The sequence below is a fragment of the Vespa crabro genome, chromosome 2 (genome assembly GCF_910589235.1).
Source record: "Vespa crabro chromosome 2, iyVesCrab1.2, whole genome shotgun sequence".
NCBI classification, from domain to species: Eukaryota; Metazoa; Arthropoda; class Insecta; order Hymenoptera; family Vespidae; genus Vespa; species Vespa crabro.
Genome location: NC_060956.1, coordinates 51,915 through 62,500, shown reverse-complemented (window position 1 = coordinate 62,500; position 10,586 = coordinate 51,915). Strand labels below are relative to the sequence as shown.

Here is a 10,586-nt window from a genome sequence, read left to right as displayed (position 1 = left end):
GCTCAAGGGGTGAGTACGAGGCGAGGGTTCCTCTACTTTTACAGTATATCTATATGCAAGTGTGTGCGCGCGCGCGCGTGTGTGTGTATCATACATATCATACGTACGTAGAAGCGTCCTGCCGCGAGAAGCATTCAGCATTAATACGTAGATTAGATATATGAGATGCAGGTAGATCTATCTCCGATTTCGTAACTGAGAATCTGTTAAGGGATGTTTATCGAGTCTTCATCGAGTCTTTATCGAGCCTTCACCTAATGTTCACCGAGCAGCTATCGTTCGGTCGAGGCACGTTTAAAGGCGAATTACTAAAATTTGTACGATTTAAAGAGAAAGAGGGATTAATACATCGTGCATGATACTGACGATTATACTATAGCAGTAGTGGTTATAATAATAATGATAAGAAGGAGGAGAGGAGACATCAGAGGAGGAAGAAGCCTCTCGAGCGTGGCCGGGCTACTTTACCCGCATGTGCACACGCGTGTCATTGACCGATGTGTCACGTTCATTGGTGGCTCGAACGCTCGGAATGATCGCGAGGAGAAGAAGAGGAACAAAGAAGGCGATGAGAAGGAAAGAAGGCGACGTATGCAGGACGGTCCCGGTGGTGACGTAGGACGTAGGAAAGAGAAAAGGGGTGGGGGAGATCCGCGAGTCGGGGGCACCGGCTAATCTAAAGGAGCGACCCACGGGGTATGTCGTTCGCTAATCACCCTGATGAAGCTTGATGGGGCCAGCAGCAATTGTCTCGAGTGAGATCACTTTGCGCGCTCCGCTTCGCTACGTAAGCATTACCACGACATATTGATTTTTTTCCATTTTTATTCTCCATCGATTTAGCATTACGATCGATCGATCGATCGATCTAGCTTGACACTTGGATCTAACTTGGGCCTTGCGTTTGAATTGCGTTTGAATAAAAAAATTCATTAGCGAGGTTCACGAGTTAATTGCGTCGAATTATAAATCGTTTCTCAACTTTGAGAATCTAGATATTACATCGTTCTACTTTGATCGATTAATTTCTAGAAAGGGAAAGGCGAAAGGGATAACGAATAAAAACGATACATCTCCGAGATTCACTTTTATCTTCTTTGTCTATTGAAAGGACGCTGACATTCTTCTCGATAGCGCGACGTAGTCACTTTCGACGAAATAGCGGGAGGGTGTGCGACAGAACGTGCACAGATGGTACGTCCCGCGTGGTTTAGAATGTGCCGCACTACCATCCCCATATGTAGGGATGATAGTAAAACTCAGTTCAGAAAAGGGAGGGGGTGTCGTATAACTCCAGCTAGATCCTTCTTTTCTCCTTCTCTTTCTCTATTCTCTCGTTTCTCCTCCCTTTTTCTGCTGCCCCGATCGGTATCGATCGTTGAAAGATGTCCACAGAGAAGATTACCGCATCGCCTCACCTTAGCCTATTATCGAAATTTACTCGAGCGTTATATTCATAATGTATACTCATAATGTATACCCATAATGTATACTTGAACATTCTTTTTCGTTACTCTTTTGGCAGAAATAACTGCGAAAATAAAGCAGAAATCCCATGTTATTTCAGAATTTCGAACGAGAGAGAGAGAGAGAGAGAGAGAGAGAGAGAGAGAGAGGAAAAGAAAATCTTACGTATGTATATAAGGATACGTAGCGTTATATACATAGGTAGCCCGACGCGATGGGACACACGAGTGAACCTTGAGAAAATCCAAATTCTGGGGTCGTGTGAAAGGTTACTATGTTCTACGTTCTACGTTGTTAGGATAGATATAACACATGTGCGGCAACCTTCTTCGGTCGCCTCCCTCGATAATCGTCATCCCGGCGCGTCTTTACAGTCACACATGAGCGCCGCAAGCAAGAGTATTAATGTGCGTGTGCGGGTGCATAGTAACTTTTCGGACATTGGAGATTTTAGCGCGGAAAAAGTTTTAAAATGTATTACGTCAAAAGATATTATATCTATCGATATAATACATGTTAAAACAATCGATAATTTATAAGATTTCTCTCTTTTATAAGCAGATTTTGTCGCTACTCGTACAAAAGCAACGCCAATAGACAAGCCAAGGTATACAAAGTAATGGTTTATTCCTTGTAAAAAAAAATGTCCACGATCTTTGGAATGTATTTCGAATGGATCGCTAGAGTTCGTTGGCACCGCAGTGTAAAAGATACATCGAAACTCGCGACAGGTGCGTAAAGCACACTTCTCACCAAGTTGCTGGCACACGTACATCCGGGGTAAGTACACGAACCGCTCGGTTTCTCATCGAGAATACGTAATCTCGTGACACGAAGGAGCATACCAATTCCTCCCGTTACACGAAATACCAACTCGACAGACCATAGGCTTTTATTCAAAAAGAGAAGGAGGTGTATTCTCGATTGTTGCGTTTAAGTAGATTTCGGAATGATCAAATGATCAACGGCATACCAACGAACTTTTTTCGACGATTTCAACGATCAAGTATGGAATCGAAGATGAATTTTGATTTCGTTTGATTCCGGTTAAGTGTATCTACCGAATTTAATAGTGCCTTATGAAATACACACACACACACACACACACACACACACACACACACATAGATATATTTATTGGAGGCCATGAAGGTTTTCGTCTCCAATAGGATCATTATTTCGGATTACAATCGTTAACGCAGAAAAGTCGCTTTAGCTTTTGAAGATGTGAATTGAATTAATGAAAAAAGTGTAAAAAGAAGCACTAATGTGTATTTTCTAAAAATAGAACATCTATTAATTGTCTAGATACTGGAAAGGTTCTAAAAGAAAAGCAAAAGCACGATCGAAGGAGAGGAACGAACGGAAGTTAAAGGAAAATGTCAGAGAAAGGGATGGTGGGTGGGCGGAAGTGCTCTGTGCACCATCAACGTGGGTAGGAGTGGAGCGGAAGGAGAGGAACGGGAAAGAGGGTAGAGCGGAAGGGCGGCAGATAGAGGAAAGCGCGGAAAGGATAGGGGTGAGAGAAGCGACGTAGTATAGAGGGTGGTCGGTCGGTCGGTTGGTCGGTCGGTCGGTCGGTCGGTTGGCTGGTTGGTTGGCTGGCTGGCTGGCTGGCTGACTGGTTGGTTGGTTGGCTGGCTGGCTGGCTGGCTGACTGGCTGCTTGGATGCCTAGGTGGGTGGTTGGGATGGAAGCGGATGAAACGGGAACCGGAACAAGGGTGGGGCAGGAACACGACGTCGACGCCGACGCCGACGCCGACTACGACGCCGACGGCGGCCCCGGTCCCGATACGGCGGAAGCGTCGCGTTTGCCGGAAGTCGCCAAGGAAATGAAATGCCTCCCAGCCAGCCAACCCTCGGGAGTTTCTGCGACGACTGAACAGGAAGTAGCGCTCCGCGCCAGAATTTCTCGCAGTTCTCTTTTCTGTCTGGAGAACGTGCGAGTGGATAGCATCCACCGAGTTGCCATCCAACTGAACGCGTTTCTCAACGCGAAGGAAGATTACGATTTATTCTTTCTCGCAATTACTATTCTATCTTATCTATTAACATATCTATTTACGTATCTGCGTGTGTGTGCATATGTATATATATATACATATATATATATATATATATATATATACATATATGTATATGTGTACACACACACACACACACACACACACACACACACACACATGTATGTATGAATGTATGGTATTGCTGTAGAGATTTTACTAAGTACAATTGCATAAACAAAGAGAAAACAAACAGCTATGATCACATCCTTTCTAATAAAGAACATTTGAAATATTTTAATACTGGTAAGACGTAACATGGAACGATTGATAGAGTTGAGAACCTAATGAAACCAACTCATGTCTATCAGGCATATGCGCATACACGCGTCTCTCGATACGGTCGTTCGAGTATAGCGAGAATGCCTTAGTTTTCCAACATTTATGTTGCGTATCTTAGCGAATTGGCGAGGCGTTAGAAAAAAGGAAAATAGAATCAAGAGCACGGTAAGCGTCTAGCGTCTAGCGTCTAGCGTCTAGCGTCTAGCGTATACGATATGCGTTCGTTCGGATTACTATCCTTAAATACGATATATGCTCCGTGCAACGTAGACTCAAGGCTAGGTAAGGGAGAGCAGGGCGTTAAATACATGATTTATCGTCTATCTCTACTTGCTACGAATACCAGGATTGCATCAGCGACGCTTACGAACATTAATGTGGACGATCGTTGAGCGAGCGTTACGATCATCGTACGGATTTCACACAGGAATTATTTCCAATCGTCTACGGATGTGTCCCTCATACAATCGCCCGTCAATTTTGTCCGGACCTTTATTTTTCAACGGTACCTTTGAGCCCGAATATCTAAATCATAGATCTATATCATTTTCAATGCGATATCCTTTTATACGATGCATTAATTTTCAATTAGACGTATGAACTGGTATTGATTGTGACATTTAATCCGGCCAATACCAAATTGTCATGGAGAAAGAATTATATTCTAGCTACTTCATCGTAGCAAGCGAGAATCGATCGAGCTCGAAACATCATGGCTGGTGCCTTTACTTTCTTCGCGCGTAAATATCAGCTTCGCGTAGAACTTCCCACAGTCGCTTTCGCAACGCTTCCAAATGTCAGATGCGCGCTACGGCTTCCTATAAAAGTTCGTTACATTCTTCTGCATGAGCATACGAAGCCTTCCGATTTATTGTTAGTAAAATAGGTATGTAGATGTCTACGTAAAAGGAACGTAGAAATGGAAGTATAAATGTTTGAAGAAGGATCAAACAAGTCGTATCGTCGTAAGATCGATCACTTTACCCAAGGTATTGCATTAGCAATGTAATTGTGTAACAGGGCGTTTCAAAACTATATTTCAATAGACGAAAAACTCGTTTGTGATTACGTAGATAATTTCATTTATCGGAGCACTTTGACGAAGCTAAGAGAAAGAAAAATAGCGTTTTGAAAATAGCGACTGTGCAACTATATCGAGTTCCTGTGCTCCGGACGATTGGATAACAGCAGGAAGCCGCCTTCGTTGCATAATATAGATGTTGCGCAATCGATACCTTCACCTTATGCGCACCTTATGTTGTCGTGACAAGAGAAAATCGGTGAACGGATGGAATTTCATACCTTTGCAGATCGCCTGGAATTTTTTGGTAAATTTCATGCTCTTCGTAAAACTTTAAAGGTTTTATAATAAAAAGGACCAATAACGCAAGGAGGTTGCATGTACTAGTTGTAATCTCGCTAGAAAGCGATTACATCATTTTGATAAATTCTAGGTGCGCGCGTGCGAGAGAGAGAGAGGATGATTCAACTATGTTATTAATTTGCGTTAAATTTATACGCATAATGCATCAATTTCAGATTGCTCCAAAGGTATCGTATGTATAGCGCGCGAAGTATTGCATGTTTTAACATACAGCCTGTGTGCTTCAAGTAGGTGAAAGTACGCATGCATCGAGATAAGGTCACAATCATTTTAATGTTACTCGAGCTCAGTGGCGTTGGTGGTTATCGTGCCACGAGTATTTTCTCGAGGTTGCAAAGATATTCGATATTGTTCGATTAGTTGTTCCTTATACAAAGAATTTATACAAAATCTTTGCCATGGGTAAACGAGTTAGCGCACCATCACAGTGCGTTTCACATTTGTAAACTTGCAGAAGCTCCTTCTACGTAGAAAGTAAAGTGATTCGATCGTCTGTCGAGTCGGTAAAGCCGTTCGATAGGAACTTAAGGATGCGGAATGAGGTAATGGTTTCCTCCATTATATACGTACGTGTGTTAACAGTTTTGTTCGCAAATTAATTCCTTCGAATAATTATTCGACGAGTCAAAGCTCTCGTCGAAAATAATTGATCTTAAAATCAAGTAATCGATCGTATCGATAGTATAGTTAGAATTTAGTTTTAATAATCCGAAAGAAAAGGGGAATTCGATGATAGCAGATCGTATTAGAAGATTTGATGTAGATCGTTGAGAACGTATCATTCGTTGATGAAGGTGCGCCGAGCTGAGACGCATCCCGGAAGTAGGTGCGTCCAACGTAGTTCCTTCTTTCCAGACCTGCTCCGATTCGAATAGTCTTACGACCATTACTGTTGTTCTTAGTAGTATTAGCAGCGGCTCGTTGCTTGTCGTTAACGTGGTGGTGCTTACACATCGGTAAGCAAGAGAGGGAGAGTAAGAAGGTGAACGTGTGCGTTCGAACGTGTGCGTTCGAACCTGTGTGTTCGAACCTGTGTGTTTGTGCGCGCATAAGCGAGCGAGTGAAGGTAATGGACGCGCGCGCGCGCGCGCGCGAGGGGGGCAGAAGGAGAGGAGAGAGAGAGAGAGAGAGAGAGAGAGAGAGAGAGAGAGAGAGAAAAGTTGGTCGTAATCTGTGGGAGAGGATGAGAAGGCAGCCAGGCATGTCGAAAGGAAAGGAAGCTCCACGGACCTCAGTTCCGCTCGTTCGTCTTCCTATCCGATTCTCTTTGCCTTCGCGAATACTCGCGCACATATCTATATAACTTATGCAATACATACCTACACGTTTCAAAAATTAATGCGAAAACTTTGATTCTTCGATTGTCATGAGAGATTTGATTCGACGATAATAATAAAGCCGATTCGAAAATGAACAAGTAATCGAAGGTAAGAATAGACCGTGAAAGTTCGGAAGAAAGGAAGGAAGAAAGGACATTAGTTTGGTGTAAACCGCTGGTTCTGTTAGCGGGCAAAAGATTTTGATGCTGTCTCCAATGCTAATATAAACATATAAACGATAATACATCATATAGGGTAGGTGCACGACGATATACGCTCCTGTACTCACCTACATCGAGGACGTATCGTAATCGAGCCGAACGACACGCTTCCGAGCATTGATAACCGGTTCGTCGGCTCGACGGGTCAAATCATGAAGTCGCCATAGCTGTAAGCGTCTGCCGCTCACTTCAAGAGTTTCTTCCTTATCGTTCATTTGATCGCTTTCGTTTCCTTCGTTCGAGCGTTAACACATGTATTAAATTACAAGTAACTCATATCGCACGTAGGATCGATCGTTATTCCATCGAAATGACATATTTTCAATGTAACAGACATAATTGATAGGTTTATGCCTAAGGAAGGATCATCTTGGGAATGAAAAAGAATCAATCACTTTCGACTTGTTGTTAAATAATAGATAAATAAGTACTCGTGCTTCATAAAGAAATGGAAAGTTTATATCGTTTGGGGGATAAATGAAGTCGTCGAGGTAAAGTCCTCGCGGACAGATGCTTTATAACTCGTATTTTCTAGTTTTTGTATTTTATAAAGACGAATCTCCTATGAAAATTGACGATAGCAATGTATATTGTTGGAGCTAGTATATTCGTTAGCGTATTAACAAGGAATTGTGTTACCCGTTGGTTGCTCCCGGATTGCTATAACTACGCTATTACCGTAACCGATTACATAAGCCGAGCGTGCGTTAACACACGGCCCGCGAGTCGGAACTCGCTCTTTGCCGGAGCTCTTAAAGCGCATGTGAAATGCGCCTTAAGGCATCGTACAAGAGACACTTTCTCCAAAGCAACGAATACTCGCTCGGTCGGATTCTCAGTCGAATAGGCCAACGATTGCTATTATTCGTTTAATAATAATGTAATAACGAAATCATACTCGCGTCCAAATTCAATCGGTCGAATATTTCTTCTAATATCTTATTATTTCATGATTATTATTATTCATTGCGTGCGTGCGTGCGTGCGTGCGTGCCTGCCTGCGTGCGTGCGTGCCATAGACGCTTTGGATATATGTCGTATTTATTACATACGAGTGTACATACATCTATGCAGTAGACAAGTATACCTGAAGACTCGTTAATAGGCGAAAAAGAGAACAATCGTGTTGGTAGGTAACTGCATCGAAGAATAGCATGTAAAGATGTTGCACATCCGGGATGACGAGTGGAGCTCTCTTCTCCTCTCCGTCGTTTGCCCTCCTACCCTTTTCTTTCTTCTTCGACCGCTCGTCCTCCTTCATTCCAGTGCTTCTGCAACACGGCATTTGGGATTAGGCGGAGGTGAGAGGAGCAGTGTCGTAATCGTTCGAGAAAAGCAAAAGGAGAAAGGAGGGGAGGAGGAAGAGACCGGATTCTTGCAAAGGCCTCGTCATCGCTCGTTGCCATAGAATGTCTGCCTTCGAGATGTGATATTCTCGCGAATCGCGATGAAAAAAGACCAATCCGTGACTACTACTAAGTTATTTTAGTTAGATCGATAACTTTGACCGCTTTTGGTGAGAATTACGTGAAAAGTGAAACGATGACATTTAATCACATTTAAATACACACACACACACACATTATATATATATATATATAGATGCCATATATAGATACACACATATATATATATATATATATATATATATATATTGTTCCCTTCTCAGTCGGTGTATACCTTTCTTCTTTCTTACGATCATCCTTTCGTCTCCCTCTCCCTATTTTTATCTCCTTTTCTTTCCTTTATCTCGTTCCTTTCCACCTTCTGCGGTCTCCCGCGATTTCTAATTGGGCAACGCAATTTCCTTCCTTCGCCTCGCATGAGAAATTCCTGGATTGCGCAAGTGCCGCTGCCGGATTACTAAACCACTTCGCTTACAGCGTTCGATGCTCTATCGTAAATGCGATATGCGTCGATTACACAGTGCCATCGAGTAATGACAGAATAAGATACGCCAACGGGATTTCAATCGATCACTCGATTCAGCTACATATGTACACACAACATGACGGCCATAGGTCACTTTGATCCATCCGGCTGTTTCGTCTAGACTTTAACACTGTGTAGCTTACGACGAACGATAATGTTAACCGACGTAATACATTAAATATGTATTTTCGTATAAAAAGATATAACTTGAAAAATGTCTCGTACAGGCGTGACATTAATCACGACGCAGGTATGTGGGAAGATCTTATGGTCGGCTCGCCGAAGGAAAATTTCTTTTCTCGCACGACCGATGATCCACAATGGACCCGTGGATTCTTTCAAAATTTACGTGCGATCAGTCAAAGAAAGGAGGACCCTCTCTACTAACTTCTCAAAAGTTCCAAGCTTCTTCGATCTTCCGCGCTATCTCAAAGGCGAATTGAAAGCGCGCTACCTGCTCTTTAAGGTCTACATTTATATATACATACGTATGCGTGCACTTTCACAGTCACCTTCATATTATAGATATCTCTATATATGTGCGTGCCTCTATATATTGCTATATGTGTATATATATATGTATGTATGTATATATATGTATGTATGTATGTATATATATGTATGTATGTATATATATATATATATATATATATATATACATAGGTGTGCGTATATCTAAGGATACGTAGAATCGAATGTGTTCCATCGATACTCGTGAGAAATAAAAGGAAGCGCTTTAACACAAGTACGTATGATATAGCGATATCAGCGATACGGCGTTGTAAAAACACAGCATATTACAGTTATTATTATTACGTAGAAAGGATTTGATTTGTTCGTAAGCAAAACCATAACATGTACCTAATTATGTCCGATTAAAGGTGAGAACGATTAGAAAAAGGCGAATCGTTGAAAACATCTAAATTGTTTTTATTATTGGAAGGGAAGGAAGTGTGTCGAACCACTTCTATAGCGGGAGAAGGTTCAAATCCCAAGGCGTCCCTGGACAGCAGCGCGCATACTCTCGAGTAACGAAATTCTTTTGGCATTTGCACGATGGGATCCTCATCGTATTATGTTACGCGCGCGCTCTCGCGCAGGTGAACGTGTATGCATAAGAGCGCTCACGGTAGACGTGGTCCGTTTCCCTTTCCTGCTTCTCTCCCTTCTCCCACCGCATGACCTTTTTTTCTGATCTTTTACGAAGACCCTTCCGTAGGAGCGAGGGTTCCTCTATCAAAAGGAGAGGCCGAAGTTGAGGAGGAGAGAGGCTCAGAGGATCGGAAGGGCCCAGAAGAAGCGGTACAGGTAGCTCTCTCAGGACGCCCACAAACCTGTTTTACCTGTTATGTTCTGCCCTGCCTGGCTTATGAGTACCACCGATTCCTGTGGTGCTTGTGACCGACGGTGCTGGTCATGGTGTTTGGTGCGCTTTTTTCTCTTTTCTTTTCTTTCTTTTCCTTATTCTTTTTTCTTCCAGGAAACAGCGAATCGCTTTTAAATACAATTTGTTATTTTTTCAATATCGTAAACATCGATCGATCGACTTTTAATGGGTCCATCGTTTAAGTAGGACGGTCCGAATTAAAAGTGCCGCACGTGTCAGGGTTGCGTCAGGGCTGCGTCAGGGCTGCGTCAGGGCTGCGTCAGGGCTGCGTCAGGGCTGCGTCAGGGCTGCGACTCCGAGTTGCGATATTTCAGGAAGAAAGGAGAACTTGTCAAAATATAGGATGGATTCGGATTATTTTGCGCTTATAGAAAGAGATTTTGCAACAAATATGGTCGAATATGACGGGAATAGTTAAAGGTAAGAAGGAAGGGGAAGAAAGTAGTGATTACGCAATCCGGACGAACAGCTTGAACGATATATAATGTAATGTTATCGATGTCGAAAGTAATGAAGGCGTATGTAATGG

The 10,586-nt window shown here is 42.7% G+C and overlaps 1 long non-coding RNA gene across 1 annotated transcript in view; it reads right to left on the bottom strand.

Annotated features, from left to right (window-relative positions):
• Window positions 1–10,007, bottom strand: part of LOC124421677 — a 17,395-nt gene extending 7,388 nt beyond the window's left edge. The window contains exons 1-2 of the long non-coding RNA XR_006941711.1: window positions 8,419–10,007; window positions 7,826–8,009 (exon numbers count right to left, since the gene is read on the bottom strand). This is a non-coding gene — a long non-coding RNA (uncharacterized LOC124421677). The remainder of the gene's footprint in view (window positions 1–7,825; window positions 8,010–8,418) is intronic.
• Between the last annotated feature and the right edge of the window lie 579 nt (window positions 10,008–10,586).